At 39.3% G+C, this 25,465-nt stretch overlaps 1 long non-coding RNA gene across 1 annotated transcript in view; it reads left to right on the forward strand.

The window, feature by feature from the left end:
* The window catches only part of LOC130889424 (uncharacterized), a 154,053-nt gene extending 128,973 nt beyond the window's left edge, over positions 1-25,080 (forward strand). The window contains exons 3-4 of the long non-coding RNA XR_009058556.1: positions 23,965-24,054; positions 24,867-25,080. This is a non-coding gene — a long non-coding RNA (uncharacterized LOC130889424). The remainder of the gene's footprint in view (positions 1-23,964; positions 24,055-24,866) is intronic.
* The last annotated feature ends 385 nt before the right edge of the window (positions 25,081-25,465 follow it).

Below are 25,465 nucleotides of genomic sequence, written 5' to 3' on the forward strand. Positions count from 1 at the left end.
CAGAGAGATAATTTTTCTTTTGCCTTTTTCTTTTTTGTCAGTGACATTCCATTTAGAGAAATGCAGTGTTTGGGTGTTCTGAGGGCTCTCGATCACTACAAACATTCAGCTTGCCTCCCCAGTGGTGATGCTCACAGTCCCAAAGTGAACATCCTGGAGTGAATGCTGCTAAGAGATTCCAGAAACTCACTCCAGTCCTCACCCCAGTTGCACTATGATCCTGTAGACAACTTGATGTCCACTCTGTTCATTATCATTGCTAGCTAGTTTAACACAAAGTCTGCTGTTTTCGCAGTAGTGTTCCAAGTGTCCTAAGCTGTAGAGGGAAAGTACTACAGAATTTATATACTAAAGCCCTGACCCTCTGCAGGATGGTCTCTGGAGATAGATCTTTGAGAATTACTTAGGTTGAGGTGAGGTCCTGCGAATGGTTCTCCATCACATGATGGGAGAAGAAAAGACAGATTCATTCTTCTCCCCCTCCTTCCTCTCTCCTCCCTCCTTCTTTACCTTCCTCATCTTCCATTCTGTGTTTCTCCTTTGCTTCCTTCCTTCCTCTGGTGCTTGAGGCAAGTCATGTGAGGTTATAAGCAAGCAAGCCCTCACAAAAAAGCTGACCTCCTGGGAACTTGGACTTAGATTTCTAGCCTCGGGGACTATGAGAAACAAATACAAGCTGTCTAAGCCTTCAGGCTGGTGTCTCCATAGCAGCACAAAGAAAGGTCTATAAACTTTGTATGATTTTGAAATTTAGTATCCAAAATCTAGAGTTACTTATAACACTTTTCCTCTTTTGTTTGCTTTCTTTCTTCTCTCTTTCTATAGTCCTATGGATTGAACCCAGGGTCCTTAACATTCGAAGCAAGTGTGTTATCATCAACCTATATATCCAACCCTTTAATATTTTTTTTTTTAATTTAGTGGCAGGATTTACTAAGTTGCACTGACTGGTCTTAATCTTGCTCTGTAGGCCAGTCAAACCTTGAACTTGCAATCCCCTGCCCTAGTTCCCAAATACCTGTGATTATATATCGGTACCACCTGGCCTAGCTCCGCATGTAACTGTTAATCCTGACTGGCAGAACCCACTTATAAAAAGAAATGTGTTCAGCTTACCTAAGCTGTTCTCAGGTTCCTAAAGAAGAGCGACACCAAGTCAGAAGTCACATGGGAAAGCTGTGTCCAAGAACATCCACTGACAGGTTTCCTGGCTCTTATCCTTCCTTTCACTTGTGGGTCAGAGGTCTCCCTCTGCTCTTTCAGAATGGGATTCTAGTAAATGTGGGAAGTCAGAGCCCTGGGCACCCAGCTCTGAGAGCTGGAGCTGCTGTGGTTCCCTGCCACAGTGAACCCAAAGAGATTCAGCACTCATCTGGCTTTTGTCGCCAAGAAAAAAAAATACGTAAACCTCATACAAAATCTTTACACCCATAAGCACAGAGGCTTCCATAAAGGCTGGTGAAACAGAAAACAGGGGGAGCAACTGAGACTAAAGTCAAAGATAAGATAGACTGGTCAGGTGTACAGTGGCATTGAGATGAGATCTAGCAGCTTCTTTCTCCTCCCTCATTCATTACAACATTTAAAGAGCATATACAATGCAGGAGGGAAAGCTAAGTCTGTAAACTGCATACTGAATAAACATGAGAACCTCAGGTAGCGCCCTCAAAAGAGCCAGGCATGATAGCATGCACTTGTTATCCTAGTGAAGGGGAGACACAAACAGACAGATCCTTCGGGATCCCTGACCAGACATTCTAGCCTACTTGGCCAATCCTGGGTACCTCTGAAAAACACTGCCTCATAAAACGATATGGACAAACATACAAACAAAGAAATGCATGATTCATGCTCACAGAAGACTCAGGCCACAGTCAGCAAGAGCCCACATGGAATTCCAGAAAGACTACAACAGTTATCTTGACTTTTAGGGCTTTTGATCCTTTAAACTCCCTCTGCAAACATTATCAGCTCTGTCAAGCATCTCCCCACATTGTGGCTAAGAGCAATGCATGGCTGCTTAGAAGCAGGGGATATGCCTAGAACGGCTTCTGCTACGATTCTATTTTTAAGAAGTGTTGCAGACATTGCTATGGAAAGCAACAGGTAACATTCTGTATGAAATATGTTCCACCAGCTGGCGCCACCAGCCAGTCCCCTCCTGTGCAGCTGCTTTACTTCCAAGACTCTCCAGGGGCCGATGGGGCAAGTCACTTTCTGCGCTGTGCCTGTGGTTGCTCTTCCAACTCTTCTCCCAATTATGTTCTGACCCTCTCGGTCTTCTGCTTGAATGCACTTGCCCTTAGCCTCCGACTGATGAGAACAGCGTATGACTTAGAGATGCGTACCTATATCAGCATGTCTGCTTGCTACGTCCAGCTTCCTGACTAAAGCAGCCTTTGGTGCAATAAGGAACCCAATTCCTACCTTTGAGCAATGGTTGAGAAGCTGTGGATGGCAACAAAGAAAATGGTGCCTAAGGCATTTTTTTCCTTTATGTGCCATAAACTGAAAGGGCTTTGATGAGTCTTGAAGGTTCAGTTTGTGATCCAGAATCTGCCATGCCAGGAACAGTATCTGCTACCCAGCTCTTGGTGCTGACAGACCTGGGCTACTCTCAAACTTGTCAGAAAAGCTTCCCTTTGCAATAGACAACAGTCAGTGCTGAGATGCATAATTGGTCAAAGTACTGAGAATAAGGGACTGAAGGGTCAACATAAACAGGGCATCAACATTAACCCCCATAGGCTTAGGTAACACAGAGGAGGAGAAGGCAAAAAGAATGTAAGAGCTGGAGGAATAAGAGGAGGGCTACAGAATAATCTTTTCTGGATATGGCATGACTATCGTTATAAACTCAGAGTTGCTATGGTTACCTGCACATAACTTGCACAAGATCAAGACAGCCACGCATAGGTGGCTCAAACCTTCACCCCTTTGGTAGCGAGTAACTGTTGGGGGATGACAAATCATTCTTTTTTGAGGTTATGGCCGCTGGTAGGTTTCCCATGTTTCTGTGGGTGCACATGTGAGCAGCATTGACAAGACTTAATAAGTTATAAAAAAGCAGGTGGGGTTGACAAAGTTGGGAAGTGTTTATTGAGAATAATATGTAAGGGTTTAGGGGAGATGGGATAGGTGTGATCATATTTCTTTGTATGAATATATGGATTTCTTAAAAATAAAGTTAAAATTTAAAGCTACATCTGTGAAACCATCAGGAAAATGGATCGAACAGGAAATCATCATATTCAGTGATAGAGGCCATACTCAGAAATACACACGCCGCTTGTTTTTATCTCATATATGGATCTCATATTTGAGTGTGTGTGTGTGTTGTGTGTGTGTGTGTGTGTGTTTATATGAGACTCGCCTCTAGCTCTGATCTTGTGTTTTTGCTTCCTGATTGACCATTACTTGAGGAGCCCTGCCTTCACCACCATGTTAGATTTAACCTTCTGAAACTATGATCCAAAGTACACATTTCTTTCCCATAAGTTTGCCTTTGTCAGATATTTTATTATTGCTCAAGAAAAGGAACTAATATAGAGATTGTGGAGAGGGTTGAGACCAGTCAGAGCCAGTAGATTTTCTTCTACCTGGGAACACGAGAGATGAGTTATGCTCAGAAGCCAGGGTCCGTGTGTTCTGTTGACTTGAAGATGTGTTTGTCTCTTCATTTTAGGAAATTCTTTAGCATTCTATAGCTGAACCTATCAAAATCTTTGGGTGGAAAGCTCATCTCCTAGGTCACTTTTCTTATCCCAATTTGTACTTTTCCTTGTCTTACCTACTCACTAGTGTTTACCTTTTGTTGTTGTTGTTGTTCTTATTTGGATTCATGACGATTTTGTATATAGTCATCTCTAGGGTAATATGATGTAACTACAGATTACTTGTTATACATTCAGACTTTTTTTAATGTCATTGTTTTAGTCCAAGATTTTGTTTCCTTGGGCCTTCAAACCACTCTGCTGTTTTGATAACTAATATAAGAAAAAAAAGTTAGACTTGATGAGCACATTTATAAGACAAATTTGACAAACTTCATCCTCCATCTGCCACTGTCTGTCAATAGATTCTAGTTTTGAAAAGTTGGACAAGTCCCACAGTTTCTGTGGTTCTTTTCAAGTCACAGGAACAGTCTCATTGCAGTAAAGTCTGATCTTAAATACATAATAGTCCAAACATTAAGTTTCTCTGTTCCTCCATTTCAGACCCGCTTCAAACAGAGACATTAGCCATGTGTACAGGATGACTGCTTTCTCCTGACCCCTTTTTATTGCCTGATTCTGGCTGGGTTTCCAAAGCCTGAAGTCTTTCACTCAGGAAAAGGCCTTGTTCTACTAGCTGAGCCCTCTAGACAATAGCAGGACCACAATGCAGACTTTTCATTGATAATCCCCAGCAGTTCCCACGTTCCTTTCTGTGGTGGCTTCTGGCCTGGGCTCCCAGACCATTAGTGGAGACCCCTTCCAACAACCACATTCAAGTTTCCTATTCCCAAAATTTCAGGTCTACCAGCCCACCTAGAAGTCCTCTTTCATATAACCTCTTCCACACCACCTCCATGACACCAGACATATTTCCTCTTCTTTCTTTCTTTCTTTCTTTCTTTCTTTCTTTCTTTCTTTCTTTCTTTCTTTCTTTCTTTCTTTCTTCTTTCTTTCTTTCTTTCTTCCTTCCTTCCTTCCTTCCTTCCTTCCTTCCTTCCTCCCTCCCTCCCTCCCTCCCTCCCTCCCTCCCTCTCTCTCTCTCTCTTTCTTTCTCTTTCTTCTTTCTTTCTGTCTCTCTCTCCCTTTCTTTCTCCCTTCCTCCCTCCCCCCCTCCCTCCCTCCCTCCCTCCCTCCCTCCTTTCTTTCTTTCTTTCTTTCTTTCTTTCTTTCTTTCTTTCTTTCTTTCTTTCCTCTATGAGTTAATCCAAGAGGATACAGACCACCATCTCCACTTTTTCCCTTGTGTTGAATTCTTCTGTGTTCAGGGAGTTTGCATAGCTCTCTCCTGCTCCACATGAGGAGGGCATGAAAGTGAGAGTATAGCCCACTGGCATCTTTCCTCACCATTCCTTCCAACTTGTCTTTACAGCAAACCCAGAGGTAGTTATTCATAAAACTCGGCAGGACCATCTACGAGTGTACTTTGTGTTGGAGGTTTTGTTTATGTTTGTGCAGCTGCATTTAGTCGATGGTACTGAGCACCAGTTGAATTTCTAATACAATACTAATGCGTGTTGTAAGAAATAACTTCCAAAATGGCAATTCTAGCTTTCTGTTGATTTCATAACCATTCTCACAAGCAAAATAGTAGCTTAAAACAACACAAATTTATTGTCTCACAGCTCTTTAGGGCAAGAGGATAACATAGGTCTCTGTGAATTAAAATCAAAGTTTCTTTCCCAAGGTTTGAATCATTTCTGGAAGTCAGCAGGGGCCTCTCTTTCTTTATTGGCCTCCTCTATTTCAAAGGGCAATCAGAACCTTCCTCTCGGGTATGTGAATATCAATGGTTGTACTTCAAAATCACAATCCACCCTTGGGACTTTATTGTATCTTGCAGTCTGTCGCGTAGACCCCAGGGCTTGGCCCCATTTACTGAGCTTTCTCGAGTATATATGTTTTTGCCATTGTGGCTTCTATGAGCTATCTCAAACTGATTTCCCTGGAAGATTTATTTAATTTTTTGTTTATGTTTGTTATACCCAAATTTGCCACGGTTTGTTTTAGTGTCTTCCTGTCAACTAATCTAGGCTAGAATGTGCGGTTAACGTTTCGCAGAAGCCAAGGTTTCATGAATGTAATTCTGAGCCGTCGATTTCACAGGCAAGGAATGCGTCTATGTGTCTGTGACGTATTGGATGCTAAGACTCGGGGATCAATAATATCTCAGTAAGTACAATACTTCATTTTGCCTCGCTGGGGGAAGGATTCATTTTGTTTGGGAGAAGTCAATGCAAGAAGGATAACTAATAAAAATGCAGTGTTTCCTTACAGTGATTTAGGTTTCTGCTGAATTTGAAATTTTTATGCCAATACTCTATGGGTCACTGATTTAGACAAATTAAAGGCATAAATCATATGAGTGCTATAATTGCAGGAGTGGTTTGGTTTTCACTTTACATTTATAGAATCTATTTGTTTTGCTCTGTTTTATTGCCTAGCTTTACCTGTTTTCATTGTTATGCTAAGGCAGTTTTCTCCTTGGGATATCCATTTGTCTATGCCTTGCTTATGGAGTCCCTCTAGGTGTGTGCTAGGCTTCAGCAGCTTCTGAGATAGTGTGAATCCTTTAAAGAAAAAAAGCCAGTTTCCAGCTGTCACACTCATAGTATCATCGACCTATGAAAAGTCCTTAGGGAAAGGGTCAGTAGGTACCTAGCCAATATTCTTCTATGTCAAATTAATCCAAATTATTCTTTCATGGATGAGTAATTATAAATAATACTTTATTAATTTATTATGTTCTAGTTCAAGACATTATTAAATTTATTTTTCCTGAGATGTAGGGTTTTCATCTTCAATTTACAGTTTAAAAAATTGTAAAATTTTACATTTTAAATGTAGGGACATAGCAACAAGCTTCAGACACATGCAGAGACAGCGTTAAGGACTGCAGCCAGGTCTAACTTACTCGAATCTCATGACTGCCAACAACTCTGAAATTTTGACTTCTGCTCAACTTTCCCATTTGTTTCCTAAATAATTCAAACTGTGTTTATGTTGATTTTTGACACTTTTGTCAGGATGAAAACACAAATCCTTGCATGAATTATCACAGAGAATTCAGAAAAGTTGGGGGTTGGCTCTTAACACTGGGCCATCCATCTAATTTCAGTTTTGTAGTTGACTGTGGCCCCTGTGGAGTCCTCCTTAAAACATGAAATGAAAAGAATCGCTGGTAAAAGAGGCCTCTAAGAGCAATCTGGGAAAGCGTATTTTTGTGGGTTCAAATCATGGCCCTTCTATACCTTCCATTAGTGCAGGAAGGATGAGATGCCAATAAGGTAGGTTTCCTCAACTAGATCAAATTCATTGCAGAATAAAAATGAAGTGAAATGGCAGACTTGAGGTCTAGGAAGATCTTCAACATAGCCCATTCTTTTATTTGCCTGTTTGATGAGAGTGATTTAAATCTATATTCTTCTTCACACTTAATGAGTGTTTGTATTTCTACTTAGGGTCTGCAAATGTGTGCACTAATACATGGTGGGGTGTGGTGATGAGGAGCACTCTCTGTCCCCAAACATATGGCCCCTATTCTGGCTATGTCTTTTGCTAGTTGTTTGACCAAAAGTCAATATGTTTAACTGTTCTGAGCTTTATACTCCTACCTATAAGATATCATAGTGAAAACAACTTCACAAGGTTGAACACTTGTCTTTAAAAAATGTATTCATAAATATATTATATATTCATAAATATATACAATTATGTGTATGGGAGTTTTTCCTACATCTATGCATATATACATGTGTATACATGAAAGAAGCACATAATTTCTTTTAAAGACAGGGCTTTGCTATTTCAGGCTGCCTTTGAACTCACTGCATAGCTGAGGTTGATTTGAATCCCCAATCCTCCTATCTCTACTTCCTAAGTGTTAGGATTACAGGCACGTGCTACCATACCTCGTTTATGTAGTGCTGGGTATAACATATAGTACATACTTGAAAAATGTCAATTACTTTTATCTTGTATGTACTTTTAGGAATGTAGCTCCATTTTTTATTTTTTAAAATCTTATATGTATGAAAGTTACAGCTAAATGTATGTCTGTGTACCATATGCATGCCTGGTGCCTGCAGAGGCCAGAAGAGAGCATCAGTGTTAGACACTTGTAAACTTACATGTGGGTGTTGAGAATAGAACCTGGGTCCTCTAGAAGAGCAGCAAGTACTCTTAACTGCTGCATTACCTATCCAGTCCCTATATCTTCAGTTTTTAAGAGGACACTTGATACTAAAGAGGAGGCCTTCAAAAATGACCCATATTTAGTCACATGCAGAAAATAAGAGATTTTGGAGTGTTGAGCCCTACATGGGGGCTCAACATCACACTCCTTCCATATGGACTCAGAGAATCTTCCAGAAAGAGGATGTCCAAAGATTACAATAAGCGGGGGTGATAGATGACTACAGGGAAATAGTGTTTACCATACACAACAGGGCAGTTGCACATCTGAACCCACAACAATTGGGGCAGCATGCACAAGACAGACAAAAGTTACAAGCAGACAAAATCCCAGCCTGCAGGAGGTAGGAGGGTGCAAAGATCACTTCTAGCTGAGAAGCTATTAGCATTGTATAACTGCTAGTACAGGGAGGGTCAATTTTCATTAGTTGTGCGACCAAAGATAGGTTGACCGTATGCCAGGTTGTCTCCATATCCAAGAGTACTTAGCCAATATAAACTGAACTTTATGGTTTAAGGGAGTTGGAAGGGGTGAATGTAATCAAAATACATTGTATGAAACTCTCAAAGAAGCACTAAACACATTATTTTTAAGAATGAGTCTTGGTGGCAAGAAAGAGGTGGGGGATAAGAATGAGTCACCATATATACTCACCATTAAGTTTGTATGTCAATTAATTCACAGTAATTTTTATGATTTAAAAAACAATCCTAATTTCTCATTAACTTGCCACAAAGTTTCATTTGTTGGTTACATTTTATAACTTTGTCTTACAACTATAAGCTGAACTGTGGGTCACTCTTATACACTTCCTGTGTAAGGTAGCAGCCCATGCTAGGACTTTATCGGCATAGTAGAGAGGAAGGAAAGTGCTGAGGAGTTGGCCAATGACACTGCTTGATACTAGAACTTTGTCTATGTGTCATTTCCTTTTGCATTTCGTTTTCCCAATCTAATCACATGGCCTAGCTAACTTCAAAAGGTCCAGGATTTTTAATGACTTGCACAAGTTGCAATAGAGACATTTTGAAGCATGAAATCCTTTCTGCTCTATCTAATAAGATCTATTGTTTGGGGGAAGTTAGGGAGAAGGTTTAGTCAGTGAAGAATTTGCCACATAAGCGCGAAGACTTGAATTCCAATCCCCAGCACCCACATAAAAAGTCAGGTGTGGTAGTGTATAGCTGTAATCCTAGTGATAGTCAGGCAGAGACACAAGGATCCTTGACATTCTCGGCCAGGTAGTGTAACCAAGTCAGTAAGCTGCAGATTCAGTGAGATAGCCTTTCTCAAAAATAAAGAGGAGAACTCAGGAAGTCATTGGACCTCAACCTCCAATTTCTACATGAACACACACACACACGAAGAGAGAGAGAGAGAGTCATACACAAACACAAATGACACACACATACAAATCCTGCTATTTGTTGAGCAACATTACACATCACACCTACAAAGAAAGAAAGAAAGAAAGAAAGAAAGGAAGGAAGGAAGGAAGGAAGGAAGGAAGGAAGGAAGGAAGGAAGGAAGGAAAAAGACTAGAGAAGGACTGGGAAAGACAAGTGACAATGATCTGTGACTTACACACACACACACACACATTGTAAGGAACCACTTTAGGGTCACAGAGCTAAATTAATCCCCCATCAGGGTCAAAAACCTCAAAGCCATGTAAGCCTGCTACGTTGCTGAGCCCACTAAGCTCGATCAGAAGGGGGGGGGGGGCTCATTTGAAGATGATGATGATGCAGGGAATTCTTTTGCTTTTCTATACATACCCGAGGAAAGTGGTGATAGTAATCATACCCCATTGTCATTTGCTTAGGATCGTAGAGAGCAATTTTGATCTTTTGCTGCTAACAGGAGAGAATAAAGCTCATCCGGACAGGTGACTTGAATCCCGGAGTCTATTGGTGCAGATGTGGCTAGTTCCCTCTCCAGCATTTAGCTTTTCCATGTAACATAATGACGGGGAAAGAAAGCCCGAGTCAATGATACATCTGCTCATAAACTTCCATTTGTTAAATATGAAGCAAAGTCCTGACAGCCATAAAACAGGGTGAACAGTTGTGTGTTTGTATTAAAATATCATCGAGATAAGCAATAACCAGCTATTCGAGCAAAGGAACATCTGCGATATTATCTCGCTATTTCTGGCTGAGTCATCTCATGCTGGGAGAAAACATGAGGAAATGGAGTTCTCACTTGTAGTGCTCCTAATTGAGTTAAGGAAGGGCTCTGCTGTGTATCTTCCCAGGGGCTGTCCCTACAGACGCAACAGGTCTCTCTTAAAAATAAATTTTTTAGCTGATTGCTTCAGATCTGGCACTGTAGACAATTTTAAAGTAAAGAAATAAAATTCTGTCCTGATAATTTTTGGAATAAAATAAAAGCATCCACGGCCTTACAATTAGTAAATCTACCTCCGCTCTAGGTGCACATGCATATGTGCGCACCTGAACGTGGAAGCCAGAGGACAACCCCAGGTGCTGCTCACCATAAGCACCACCGACAGGTTCTTACTGTTTGTTCTAACATTTGGTTTGGGGTTTGAGAAAACACTCTCAGTGTGGAACTTGCCAAACACTTAGGCTGGGCAGCCAGTAAGTCAGGGGCTTCTATTTTCTCTAGCTCCCCAGCACTGTGATTGTAAGCACATGCCAGGACACATGGGTTCTAGGTGTTAAAACTCAGGTCCTCGTGCTATTTCATTTACTGAACAATGTGTCTCCCCGACACACACTAGCTTCATGAGGGATTTTTTTTGTTTGACCTCTGGGAAGGGAGCGAGCTCATCAGCAGTGTTTGAAAGTGCCACCTCCCAGGCTTTCACTAAGAGAAGGCTAAGGCAAAACTCTCTCCTTAATAGGTTTTCTTTAAGATGCTTGTAATTTATGAGCTAAATATTTTGGGTAGAGATAAAGTCAAAAAGACACTAGAGAAGTACTGAAATAATGGGATCAAGATCTTGTATTATTGAAAGCAGCTCCAGAATCAATTTGCTGTAACCTCTCATTACACAGGTGGTAAATGTGTACCTATAACCACCACGTATGTATGACTGGCAGGTAGAAGCCATCATGTATAGTGAAGGGTCAACACACTTGAATTTGATATTGGATTTTTACATCTTGAGCAAAGCACTTAAGCATCCTGAGCTGTGGGTTAAATTTCTCTTTAAAACGGAAGAGCATTGTACAGGCTTGTCCTGTAAGCTTCCAGCAGAAGTGAGACATGATATTTAAACAGCTTGTACACTGTGTTCTGCTCCTTAAAGATGCCCCACTGGTGGCTTTTATTACTTTGAGTAGAGCTGGAAATGGAGTGGATTCCAGATAGCCTGTGCATTACATTAGAAAGCAAATACATTCATTATGAAGAGAGTGAGAAAGTCAGGGGATCCTGTATGTCAGTGTTCCCAGACAGGTCTGGCACATTCACGAAAAGCATATCTATACACATGAGACAGTCAAGAATTGAACCACAGGCTTTAACCAGACCTGTGACAATCTGGGCAATGCAAGCACAAGGCAGTCTGAGCCTGGAGGCTGACTGAGGACAAAAACTGATGCAGATGTTCTCCCTCCTTCTGCTCCTCATTTGGACCTTAAGAGCTCAGACCGTTGCTCCAAATTGAGACTCTGTCTCTACCTCGATCCATCGCCAGATGAAGGTTCTAAGGTGATATGCAAGATATTCATCAGTATAGGATAGGGTCATTTCAGGTTCCCTCTCCTTAGTTGCCCAAGGTACCAGCTGGGGACATATTCCTGGACACCTGCGAACCCCTCAAGAGTCAAGTCTCTTGCCAACCCTAAGATGGCTCCCTTAGATAGGATATATACTTCGCTGCTCCCGTATCCATCCTTCCTATATCCCAACCATCCCAATCCTCCGAGCTCCTCCCATCCTCCCCTTCTCATATTTCTCATCCCATTTCCCCTTTGCCCCATGCCACCTCACCCGCAAGTTCGGACCACGAGGGATGCACCCACCCACTGTGACAGTGGAACTGATTTATTGGGAGCCCACCAAGGCCAGCTGGTCTGGGACTGAATAAGCATGGGTTGATTCCGGACTCTCTGAGCATGGCGGTCAATGAAGACTGATGAGAAGCCAAGGACAATGGCACTAGGTTTCGATCCTAATACATGAACTGGCTTTGTGGGAGCTTAGCCTGTTTGGACGCTCACCTTTCTGGACGTAGATAGAAGGACCTTGGTCTTCCCGCAGGGCAGGGAATTTGGACTGCTCTTCAGTATCGAGAGGGAGGGGGAATGGAGTGGGGGGAGGAGAAGAGGAGTGGGGATAGGGGGAGGGAAGTGGGGGGAGGGCAATATTTGGGAGGAGGGGAGGGAAATGGGAAATGGGGAGGAGGTGGAAATTTTAATTAAAAAAGATTAAAAATAAATAAATAAGTAAAAAAAAAAAAAAAAAAAAAAAAAAAAAAAAAAACTGATGCAGAGGGTCTTCTAGCTGAAGGTGCCATGTGGCAGACAAGTGCAGGCATTTTCATTCTAACTCCCAACAAGGTAGTTCCTGCCACCTGGCACTTGATTTGGGTACAGCCATCTTTTGTACTCAGAAAGTCTGATTCATACATGTCTCCAGTCCCCTGTCTGAAACTACCGAAAACAAACAACCAATTCTCAGTGAAACTGGAAGTCATTCCTAGAGGCCAATTCGGAGTGAGTAGTGCAAACAGGATACAGTTTGAATTTCAAAGACAATGATCTCTGTGGGCATCCATTAGATGTGAAGATCCCTTTGAAAACCTCCTTCAAACAGAAAAATATAAAATCAACAGCTGGTAACTCCGAAGAGAAATTTACTTTAGTACAAATCATAGTCATCAACCTAAATTTGTGTTATTTCATAACATAAGCTACAGCTTTATAGAATGCTTTTTATCTGTACTTTATTGATCACAGAGCACATCACAAACATAAAGCATTAAATAACTCATTAGAAATGCTGAGTGCTTAAAGGGATTACTTTACTTCCAGAGCACAGTTCCTACTTAAATATAAACAACCTGACACAAAGATGTAATAAATGTATACCTTTCTTCTAAATGTTCAGCCCCTTTACAAACAAATTGATCTTTATGACAGCTTCATAAAGTGAGAATATGGTATGTGTTGCTTTCATGTTTATATTGTATAGTAAGGGAATATGGAAGTAATGCCCCCTCAAGGTATGTGGCATAACTGTTCTTTGCTTTCCAACAATGTTGCCGTTGTGTTAGCAGTGCTATTCTAAATCCTCCCCTGACTTAACTGTTGGAAATACTCCCCTACAAATGCTCTCTGCAATGGGTAGCCGATATGTCACTGCTCTGTGTGAAATCTTAAGATACTGACATCAAGACCATTGGTAATGTCAGAGAGATGCCTATCAGGCCTCCAAGTTCTAAGATCCACACACATCAGGGAACTACCTGCCTATGCATCCCACAGGGATTTCTCAGAACCCAGTGACCCTATCCACACAGCAACTAAACTCACATCAAGAGCTGGCTAAAATGGATCATCTACACGAGGGAACCCAGGGTACCTTTAAAACACCACCATAAGGCTTTGGGGTCACTAACAGATGTCCATCAAAGTTTGTAGTGAAAAGCAAGAATGTCTCCAGCAGGCATCTCTCTGATACTGATGCCTTGGCTTCTGTGACTTTTGATTTCTATTTTTATAAATGCATTATTTAACACCATTCAAGAACCTATTTGTCAACCTTAATTATGGCTTACATTAGAGTTTATATTGATTGGTTTTTGATTGGCTCTGAACTCTTTGTCCAGAGACAAAAAAAGTAATTTCCATGAGAAATTAACATTACCAGAAGTTTCCTTCTGGGCTGCTTAAAATATACTGTTTAAAAATGCATGCTTTTAGGATGACTTGAGCAACAATCATTTTTAAATACATATAACCTCTTGTTGTTGAATTGCATGAACAAAATAATGTAAGGTTTATATGCAATCTAAAATAATTTAAGATCTATAGCTGCCAGATTGCATTAATCTTTTACAAAGTCTAATTATTTTTCCTAATAACATAATTGCTTTATATTTCCTCATAATGTTAGGTTTTGTATTTATGACAAACTTACAAAAACATTAACCAGTATACCTCTTCTCTACATATACTGGGATCTCTGGGAGTGTTAATTATAAAGTCTGAACCTTTCTGTAGTTGTAAGGAATCAAAAACTATATTGATTACTCTGATAGAGTAGTTGTTGGTCTTAACACCACAGTAAATGTTGTTTCCGTGTGCTGTGATTATTAGTTGTGTCTTAAAAATGAGAAGGTTGAAATACCTGTTAAAAAGTTTGCCTGTGATACTTAAATATTTGACAACAGGACCAGGATTTAACCTTATATGTGTCCAATACCAAGTCTATATTCCTAACACAGGGCTTGAAGAGTATAGCAATTTTAATAAAATTTATAAAGGTGTATATGAAAGATCTGCATAGTAAAGGGGTAAGATAAACAAAGAAGAAAATATGAAAAAGCTGGACAATGAAGTTTCTGAGGAGATTGAGGAAGAGTTGGATCTGCCCTTCTGCTATTGGGATTGCTTCCATATTGTGAAGCAATTGAACATAGCATAAAGCAACATAATGTTCCCATCTGAGAATTTCTCTTGACTCCCTCAGTTCAAGCGACCATCACCTCACCAGGGTACCCTGGCCACTTTCCAAGTGGTCTCTCTGACTTTGGTCTGGCTTTCCCAGTCTGTCTGCTATGCTATGTTCACACTATTCCAAACTGAAAATGTCATTTAAGTCTTCCTGAAACCCAATTATCTCCCCATTACCCTCAGAATGACAGACTCTGAAGGTGTAACACAACCCTTTAAAGTCAGGTCCACACATATCTGACTATTTCTCACTTTTGGTCTCTGAGGTCCCCATATCCTCAGGGCTTCCCACACACCCACTGCACATGACAACAGACTACACACCATTCTTCCATCTCAGGACCAGGCCAGGAGCTTCCCTACAGTGTGATCTTCACACTCCCAGCCCTCTCTGCATGGAACTTTGAGACCCATCATTCTGAATTTCTGCTGATGCTAGCCTACCCTTCACTTGGACATCTCTGTCTACAACCCTAGTACCATCTCTAACGGAGAAACCCAGGCCCAGCTGGGTATCACTGCTATGACTTATTATGGCATTTGTCCCATTGTATTTTAACAAGTGTTTTGCTTTTCTAGAAACCTTCTTAGGGGGAGTACCTCTGAGAGTGAATTCAAATCCTATCTTATTTACCAAAGAGTCTCTAACTACTATCTGCCAGCCATTGCTCAGCAAACGCTATATTTCAAATAAAAGATGGACGGACAAATACATGGTTTGCTGTGGGAATTTCCACAGACAGTAGCCTTTAAGTTACCATCCCACCCTATGCCAATACTTTGTAAGTCAGCCATTGGAAATAATAAGGTTAAAAAAAAATCCTAAATCTATAATTTACCGTTACGGTTATGACATTTTGCTATCTGCTTCAAACAGAGATCCTTTAGAATGTTTAAAGAACTAAAGAAGTTCTGCCAAAATGGGGATTGCAAATTGCTCCTGAAAAAATACAGAGAGGAGATTCTGTCAGTTACCTATGTTATAAAATAGGTATACAAAAAATTAGAACACAAAAGGCACAAATTAGGAGAGAATGATTGCAGACTCTTAAAGACTTTCAAAGATTGTTAGGAGACATTTCCAGTCTATGACTGGCTGTTGGGATAACACCTGACCTAATAGTTCATTTAAACAAAACCTTAGATGGTAACAAAGACTTAAATAGTCCCAGAAAATTAACAGCTGAAGCAGAAAAGGAATTGATTGTTGTTGAAGAAAAAATACAGGAGGCACATGTGGATAGGGTGAATCCAAATCTTAATTGCATTTTAATCATATTGCCTTCCAGAATTTCTCCTACAAGAAGCTTAATGCAAAGGGAAGATATTATCTTAGAATGGATATTTTTACCATATAAACCATAAAAAATTAAAAATTTATGTGGAAAAATCTCTGAATTGATTATAAAAGGATAATTGTGACTTTATCAACTAGCAGGTATAGATTCAGCAGAGATTATAGTGTCTTTTACTACTGATAAAATTTAAAAATTATGGGAAGAAAATGAACCATGGCAAAGATCTTGTGCTATATTTTAAGAGAGATTAATATCAATTATCCCAAAAGTGATAGAATTAGCTTTATAAAAAAAGAACCACTTGGATCCTTCCCCACATTGTATGGGACATACCTATAACTGGAGTCCATACATTCTATACTGATGTAAATAAATCAGGAAAGGCAGGTTACAAATCAGAAGATTTAAGTAAGGTGGAACAAAGCCCTTATAATTCTGTCCAAAAGGCAGAACTATATACTATTCTCATTGTAGTTTTAAAGAACCTCTTAATACAGTTACTGATTCACAATATGCAGAAAGAGTTGTCTTACATATTGAAGCTGTTAGATTTATAAAGTATGATACAGAATTGACTTCATTATTTATATAGGTTCAAGATATAATCAGAAATAGGCTCTGACCCATATACATAATACCCATCTGATCTCATATGGGTCTGCCAGGTCCTCTAGTACAAGGTAATGCAGAAATTAATCAATTATTGTTTGGAAATGTGTTGAAGGCCTCAGAATTTCATAAGAAACATCATGTCAATAGCAAAGTTTTTCCATTACAAAAGAAAGAATTTTCCATTACATGGCAACAAACTAAGGAGATTATAAAGTGTGCCCTACTTGCTTTTTCTATAATCAAACACCACTACCCACAGGAAGTAACCCAAAGGGTACTCAAAGGAATGAAATCTGGCAAATGGATGTGTTCCACTTGCAGAATTTGGAAAATCAAAATATGTACACCACACCATTGGCACTTATTCAGGTTTCCATTGGGAAACTGTTTTGAGCTCAGAAAAGACTGATTCAATAATCACACATTTATTAGAAGTTATGGCCATCATGGGTATAGCTGCACAAGTAAAGACAGATAATGATCCAGCATATGTCTCTAAGAAAATGAAACATAGTTTTTTTGCTTATTATAATATAAATCATATTACAGGTATACCACACAATCCTACATGTCAGGCAGTTATAGAAAGATCAAATGGAAATATAAAGGATATGTTAAACAAACAGTAAGGGATGGAAAATACCTCCAGAAATAGATTACATAATGCTTTATTTACTTTGAATTTTCTTAATGCTAGTGGGAAAGAGACAACAGCAGCAGAGAGACATTAGATAATAGAAAAGTCTTCTGAATTAAATCAGCTGTCATATTTCAAGGATGTGTTGACCTCACAATGGAAGCGAGGAGATGTGTTACATTGGGGAAGGGGTCTTTCTCTTGTTTCAACAGGAGAAGAACAGTTATGGATATCAACAAAATTAATAAAGATTCAGTTTGAAAAAGAGAAATCTCCTGAGAAAGAGATATGACAGCTCATCCACAGAGGTGACAACCATGCAGGTGGTGAGGAAATCATATAGGGTTGGGGCAGGGTTCAGTTCTCGTCTTTACAGAAAAATACACATCTTCAAAAGTTCAAGAGACTCTGAATATTTGGATGCTGACAGAAGGAAAAATAACTATCCATTAAGGAACATCAAGAAAAAGAAATATAAGGACATGTGATCAAAACAAATACATTTAAATATATATATATACATATATATATATAAATATATAGAGCTGGCTTTGGAGTTGGACAATGGCTCTGTCCTTCTTTAAATCCAAGCATGTTGTTAAAATGAAAATTCAGAGTTTCTGTCTCATGTCAGAAGTTATGGTATGGGATAGAAGGAAAAAAAGAATTTAGAAAAAAATTACTTTTCTTCATAAATATTTTTGTCTCTATTGTACCTTTTACTGGATATATGTCTGTATAAATAATGTTTAAGTTTTCCTCAATGAACAATGAATTTTCCTGTAGAAATATTTGAAGTTTCCAGGGAGAAGATGGGGCCCCACAGCAACTCTACCTGGTTGATATGACATAATGATGCTAATGTGCTACTATAATACCTGTCTTGGGTACCAGCTGCTTGCTCAAGATGGTTCCAACTTGGTTAGCTGAAATGGTGCACTTTTTTACAACATTCTGGCCAGAACTCCAAAAAGGAACCTCAGAAAAACCCTAACAAATACTCAGAGAGTATTTGCAATTTTACCAGATAATAATCTCAAAACTTAACCATCATTTTACTTTCACAGAATCCCATAGAAAGGACATTGCTCCATGACAGCTGGAAGTAATTCTAGAAGACGATAGTCTCTCTACCAACAAAGTTTGTCCTAGGGTTAGAGACATCATTTAGGGGTTGATTATAATTTTTATAGGTTTGTGGGTTGGGGGAAATTATGTAAGCTCAGGGATCTCTTTGGAAAAAAAGGAAAATTGAATGAGATAATAGATTAGTGTGTGCTTACTCACAATAATAATAGTGAGTAATAGAGTGAATACTTGTGAGCTATTATTTATAGGCAATTTATATTGGTTTAGATTCTTTTATATTGATACAAACTTAAATTATATTGAATATGTTCCTATTTTCATCTATAATATTTGTACACCTAAGAGGTTATTTTGTCATATTGTATGAATGCATGCTTAAGACATTTTGTATATTGATACAATTTTAGGATTGCAATATACATTTCTACCTCTGATCAAGATACTTATACATTGTTTACATTTTGATGTCATTGTCCTCATTTGTTGCACAGTTGTTTAAAGATTGCTTAATATTCTAATATGAAGTCTTAGTCTTTAAGTTATATAGGCATTAAGAATAATAGGTGAATAATCATCCCTATAGTTTGTCATACTTATAGTTAGACTAATCAAGTTCTTTAGATACGTAGAGATTGCATTCTGCATAGATAGATAATCTTCAACCACTTTAAAGAGCTGTAGAATATGGCATTTAAATAACTTAGGGTTCTGTTGATGTGAGACACGTGTGCTCCTGCCTCCCCCACTGCTCTATTCCCAAGAGAATTTTGAGAACCAAAGACACTACACTTGGAGTTTGTTTTCTTCTTGGCAAAACTGACCTTTGGGCAAGGAACTGCCCACACATCGACCACTGACAAAATGCACTATGTTCAGACAGGACAAGCAGGAAACAAGAAAAAAGACTGTCAAAATCTTGCCAAGACAGGGTAAGATGGTTTTGAAATTTTTTCTGCTTCTGAAAATGGTCCAAAGTTGGTTTCCCCAATGTTGCAAATCAGACTTTGGATGATTGTCCAGGTAGCCAGTTGTCTCTTTCATTTGTTGTACATTTTGGAAGTCGCATAATTGTACTTCCTGCTTACTCAAGTAATATTATTTCCCTTCTCGGATCTTCGATGGGGTTGAAGACTAGAAGTTGTAGTTACTTTCCTCTCATGACTTGGCTAAGTTATTTGTAATACAAGATTTAAACTCCTTAGGATTGGATAATTATTGAGACATTTATCACGTTTCTTCCTTGATATTGTTTATGTTAGTTGTAATTCTTATCTTTATACCTAATATTTGTTCTTATCGTATATAATTTTGTATTATGCTTAAAACTTTCTTATTTAAACAAAGGGGGGAAATGCTGTAGGAAATCCTACATCTAATAGCCTTTAAGTTACCCACCCACTTAGGCATGGCCTCTTATACTATATATGCCAATGTAAAGTGCTGGTCCAGCCTCTCTTCCAGTGGCTTGATTTGGTTTCTACTCCTTGTTTTTGCAGAAGACTGTGATCTGTGAGTCTACCCCTAAATAAATAACCCTTTATCATACTCAATTCTGAGCCAGTGTGGGATTTCTTTTTAACTTCCTTCTTCAATGGCTGGAGGAATATGACAAAACAGCTAAGAAAATATGAAAAAGAATAAATGTGAAGAATATAACAATAATGTAATCACCTTGAATACAATAAAAAAGACTAATATACTTAATATCACAGTGTATCAAAGCATACTTTTACAGAGAAAAATAATCAATTGCTTTAATTATCTCTATAGGGTATCCATAAAGTACAGAAATACAAGTGATATCTTTTTTTACTAGTTGTTTCTTTGATGGCATTATTTAATAAAAATAGAAGGGATATATTTGTCCAAGTTTCTAGAATTTCGGGCACCCACAGATACAAGAACTATGCAAGTGATTTCCACAATCCCTGGTTCATTCTCCACCTGGTCTGGGAAATCTTGTTGTTGTTGTTGTTGTTGTTGCTGCTGCTGTTGTTGTTTTTCCTCATGAAAGGGAGATTGACAGGAACAGCCCAAGCAGGAACCTCTTGTCAATGTGGAGTTTGAAATCCTTTGGGATGTCCATCCTTTAGGGCAAGTATGCCCAACCTCCAGCCTGCAGATGGCACGTGCCCCAAAATAAGCATGAATGTGGCCTGATACCTTTGTAGATACCATCATGGCATTGCCAGAAGGCTGTACAGTCCTGCTCTAGAGGCTTCATGTGACACATTAATAGAGGCTTCTAGTCCACATAATAACCTTTAGTGTTACATATACCTGTATTCAAAGTCCACAGAATTACCTTTAGGCCTGTCTCTTGATTTAGGAAATGAGATAAGCAGATATTTTTAGAAAATAGGGATATTATCTTGATTTTTTTTTTTTTTTTGGATTTTTCGAGACAGGGTTTCTCCGTGGCTTCTGGTTCCTGTCCTGGAACTAGCTCTTCTAGACCAGGCTGGCCTCAAACTCACAGAGATCCGCCTGCCTCTGCCTCCCGAGTGCTGGGATTAAAGGCGTGCGCCACCACCACCCGGCAATTATCTTGATATTTTAAAACTGGTTTCAATTGACTTTCCTTAATTTTTCCATTGGTCTGACCTCTGAAAGTAGTAAGAACCAAAGCTCAGATAGATCTGTGCCTCATCTTTGAGCCACAGACTCCCCCCCCCCACCACCACCATTGTGAGGTCTAGTTCTGGCTTAGTGTTCCCAAGTTTTTCATTAAAAACTTAACTGAATTTCTATTTTATATACTTTGTGTGTGAACACGTGTGTGCTCATATTTCACTGTGTACATGTGGAGGTCAGAGAACAGCTGGCAAAATCAGTTCTCTCCTCCCAGGGCATCAAGCTTAGTGGCAGGCTTCTCTACCCAATGTGATATCTTGCAGGCCCAATAATACCAACTGTTTCTATTGGGAACTTTGTTGCTCCCAAATTTATGCTTAATGCTGGACTCCAGTACCTTCCCTCTTGCATTTCTAGCTACTTACTCTAAAACAACAACTTCCTAATACCCAAACCTCACAAAGCTTTCCATAATCAAGCCACATTTTCTCAACACCCTTGCCCTGAAAATTGGTCCATTCCCTGATGATAAGCACCACCCCAATCCTCCCATCCACTTTTATCCCCAAAGACCATGAGAAAATGTGACTTTTTCCCCATAAAGCTTCATTGTGTTGTTGCAAAATCATAATCAATGAAACTCCAAACTATCTCCAAGATAAAGGAACAATATGAAGAAAATCAAATGGATGACTTGAAATCAAGAAAAAAGGGAAGTGACCAATTGTAGATCAGGGACAAAGAGGAAACAAGGGCTTAGATATTTTCCACAGTGAGTTATAAAATATGGCACAGGAAGAAAAGTGCCCCTGTGTGCAGCTACAAATGTTCCATATGCATACAAGCATCTAAAATGACAGTCACACCTCTGTTAACTGGTGGTGTCTTAGTGAGAGACCCTGTGATCCATATTAAGGTTACTGCTTTCATTGTTTGTTAAGTGTTGTTGAAAGCAAATAGAGGGCCAGGGTGTGACTTGCTAGACTGCTTGCCTGGCATGCACAAGGCCCAGGTTGCAGCCTGGGCACTGCAGTAATGGAAAAAGAAAAAGAAAAGCACCATGGCAGCATGTAGGGGCCATACTCTCTTCTTAAGCCTTGCAGTTCAGGCCTGAAATTTTTCCCACTGACTCCAGTTCCATATTCTGAGGGGTAGGGTAATCACTATGAGACATTATGTTACATCTCAGTTTCTTTAAAAATAACCATTCTGGATCAAATATTAAATTCTCAGGCTTTTCATTAACGCTTTGAATATTTCAGAACTGTAGGTTATGCTTCACTGTATCGAAGGAAGATCACTCATAGCCTCTGCTGCAGTTAAAGCAAGGAATGGGCTTCTTTTCAAATTGCCTTTTTTATTTTTACCGTTGTGTTACAGCACAACCTTCTGTGTGTTGCATACAAATGATAGTTGGTAAAGAGATTGTGGGCTTGCATGCATAATAAATATGGTTCTATCTGAGTAGTTGGTGAGTATTTCATAACGCCCAAGTAGGAAATGGGAGCATTTACATATTTTGGGAGGCTTCACAATATATTCACTATGCATGCATGTACATATTTACATACCATTTTCAACACTCTTATTTATAAGCAAATAGCCAAACAAGCAATTATTTGTATGAGGGCCAATATGACACAGTCAATGGTCTGGAAAATATAGGGTAGTTAACGAACTCATTATTGTAAAATGGGAATGCCAAGAAGGTGTACCAGCTATTTGAAACATAAGCCACTGAAGAGAGAGCAATTCCCTTCAAACAAAATTTAAGAGCAATAACTAGATATAAGTCCTCCCATTTTTGTAATATTTAAAAGAGCATAGAAATATGAAACACATGAAAAGCCATTTTAGTAAAAAAAAAAAAAATGTGACTCAATGACTTTCTGTAAAAGGCCTGGCAATCAAAATCAACATATTCTTTGTGACTTATGTTTCAGTTCTGAGGACTGCTGTATTTTGTGGGCCATGGCTTCCTCTGCAGGAGTTACTTGATTCTTAAACAGAAATAGTTACAGAGAGTGCCCAACTAGCCCAGTGAGTTTTTCAATTAAGGATGGAGACTCTGTGGAAGTATTTGAAGGTCAAAATTAGGAGCCAGGCATGCTCCAAGTTGGGTTGTTTGGGCAAGGGAAGGCATCGCAGGAGAGTAGAGGATGCTGCCTGCTCTCGATCACTGCCCATCCAGGTAAAACAATGAATGGAAATGACTCATCTACCATTTGCATCCTCTTTTTGGTCCATCAACAGAACATTATTATAACCAGTCAGCCGGAGCCCATTAGAACAGCACTCACGTACGAAACAATACCCAGGTCTGCTTGGTCTCCATTTTTATGCACTGCTACAGGACTATAAATATTCATCGTAATGTAACTGAAAATTATTGAAGTGAGAAAAAAGAGAAACAGGGAAGCCATTTGCTTCAATTCATAAACAGCATCTGTTGGGAAGTTATTCATAGATTGCTTCAGGGCCTGCTGAGCAGCAAGCCCACGGAAAAGGATGCCATTGCAGGCAAATTGGCGCAAACTGCATGGAGGTGCTATTAGACATGATTCACTGACAGTCAGGGAGAGTGATCAGGCACCGGGTTGTTTTATGTGTTCTTTTATCACGGGGACACAGAGTTACCCTCCAGCCAAAGTCTCTAGCAGTTCAAATTAGACAAGCAACCTTCTGAGTGTATTAGGCCTAACTAGTGTCTGGGGAAAGTGAGAAGAAGCGGCTGCACTCCGGTCTTAGAAGGCGCTCGTTCATCTGCCCACACCTGAGGCGCTTGTCGGATGTGACCTGTGCAACCTGGCTGATTTGAATGTCCCTAGCAAGACCTTTTTCATCAAAAATTAAGCATGAAAGAGAAAACTTTTTAGAAGGATGAAGTCAGTGGTGTGTTAGACCAGAAAGGAGTGAGTGGGATGCTTGCCACTTATCACTAAGAAGACAAATTAGCAGGGACCCTTTCCAATCTGGCCTTTCAGCAAAGTCGTATATCATCAAAGACTGGATTTATGGTTTCCCAGTCAAAGCCTCAAATTCAGTTCACAGAAAACAAACACAACGAGAGCTTTCACATGATCACAAATAAAATAGATGGGTTGGTTTGGCAACTGTTTATACTTGCACATTGATGCATGTGTTTGCCGTTTAAAGGCATCTTTGTGACTAAAAAATAAAATACTTTGTTTTTCAGATTTGGGGTGTATTTTAGTGATGCGAATGTCATCCATTTCCAGCTAAACTCACAGATTCATCTTAATCTCACTAGAAGAGAGACATCCAGGTATGTATCTCCCAAGACAAGAGAGTTCTGCTCTTCTAAAAGAAAGAGCCTTGTGCATATAGTAAACACACAAACATGGACACACACATACACACACATAAATGCACACACACAGACACAATCAGACTAAGCCTTTAGATGTAATTACTACATTATAAGAAAAAAGTGACAAAATATATACATTAACACCATGGAAGTGCCATTTCAGACTCAAAAGCTTGAAGTGAATTGGTTTCCATGACAAATAAGCTACAAAGGAATAAAATGATCAGGAGAAGAGAGGAGGAACCTACAGAATAAAGAAGGCATAAGGAACATGTCAAGTTGGCTGAGGATTTAATGCAATTGGTGGAACACTCTCTGGAGCAGTGAGGTTTTGTATTTCATTCTTAGCCACCATCAAGTAAATGCATTGTGCAGAGCCTGTTTAGATCTTTATTTGAATAAGCTGACTACTTGAAAGAGAAAAATAAAACACACACACATGCATACACACACATACATACACAGTTGAAAAATTCTTAAGGCTGACTAGATATGTTAATGGTTTTAAGGAATTACAACTTTTTACATGATAATGTATTTTTAAACAGTCCTTAGAATTTGAAATATAGACATCAAAATAGTGCCATAGAAGACAGAATAAATGACAGAAGAATTTCTTGATTTGATAATTAATGATTATAGGTTATAAAGACATGAGGATTGGTCAATCAATTCTCTCCTCACCTCAGTCTTCCACAATAAACATTGTAATGCCATACTTTCCTGTGTGTGATAATACAATCACTCTGCATTTTCTTCTGACACAGGTTCTCTCCTTGGACCTTGAACTTGCTGATTCAGCTAAGCTGCCTGGTCAGAACGCCCCAAGGATGCTTGTCTTAAGTCATCAGTGCAGGGATTACAGATGTGCACCACCACACCCAGCTTTTTAAGTGGGTGCTTGGGATCAGAACTCGGGTCCTCGTGATTGAGTGGCAAGCATATTAGCTACTGAGCCATCTCCCCAGCCACTAAATTGCTCCATAGGTATCATTCATTTGTTTACTCTTGATATTTAGTGACCATACTATATATATACAAAATAACCTCTCACTGACACAATGCTTTATTAAATATTAGGAATAAAGACATTAATTAACAAAGGAATTTAATTTTTCTATCCTAGTATTTAAGGACATTTTAAAAAATAATGAGAGAAAGGTCTTATGTAGGGCCATCTGGCTACAGTCAAACTCATGATCAAAGTCTTAAAAAAAGTTTGTCCTAACTTAAATTTTTTTGGCAAATTGCTTCGTTATTGGCTGTGTAAGCATAAAGCAAGTTTGTATAAACTCGGGGATAAGAAGGGAAAGAAATCTCAAAGGGTCTCATATCCTTCCACATACGCAGTGTTACAAAGGCCACT

This window comes from Chionomys nivalis, chromosome 1 (assembly GCF_950005125.1).
Source record: "Chionomys nivalis chromosome 1, mChiNiv1.1, whole genome shotgun sequence".
In the NCBI taxonomy this organism is placed as follows: Eukaryota; Metazoa; Chordata; class Mammalia; order Rodentia; family Cricetidae; genus Chionomys; species Chionomys nivalis.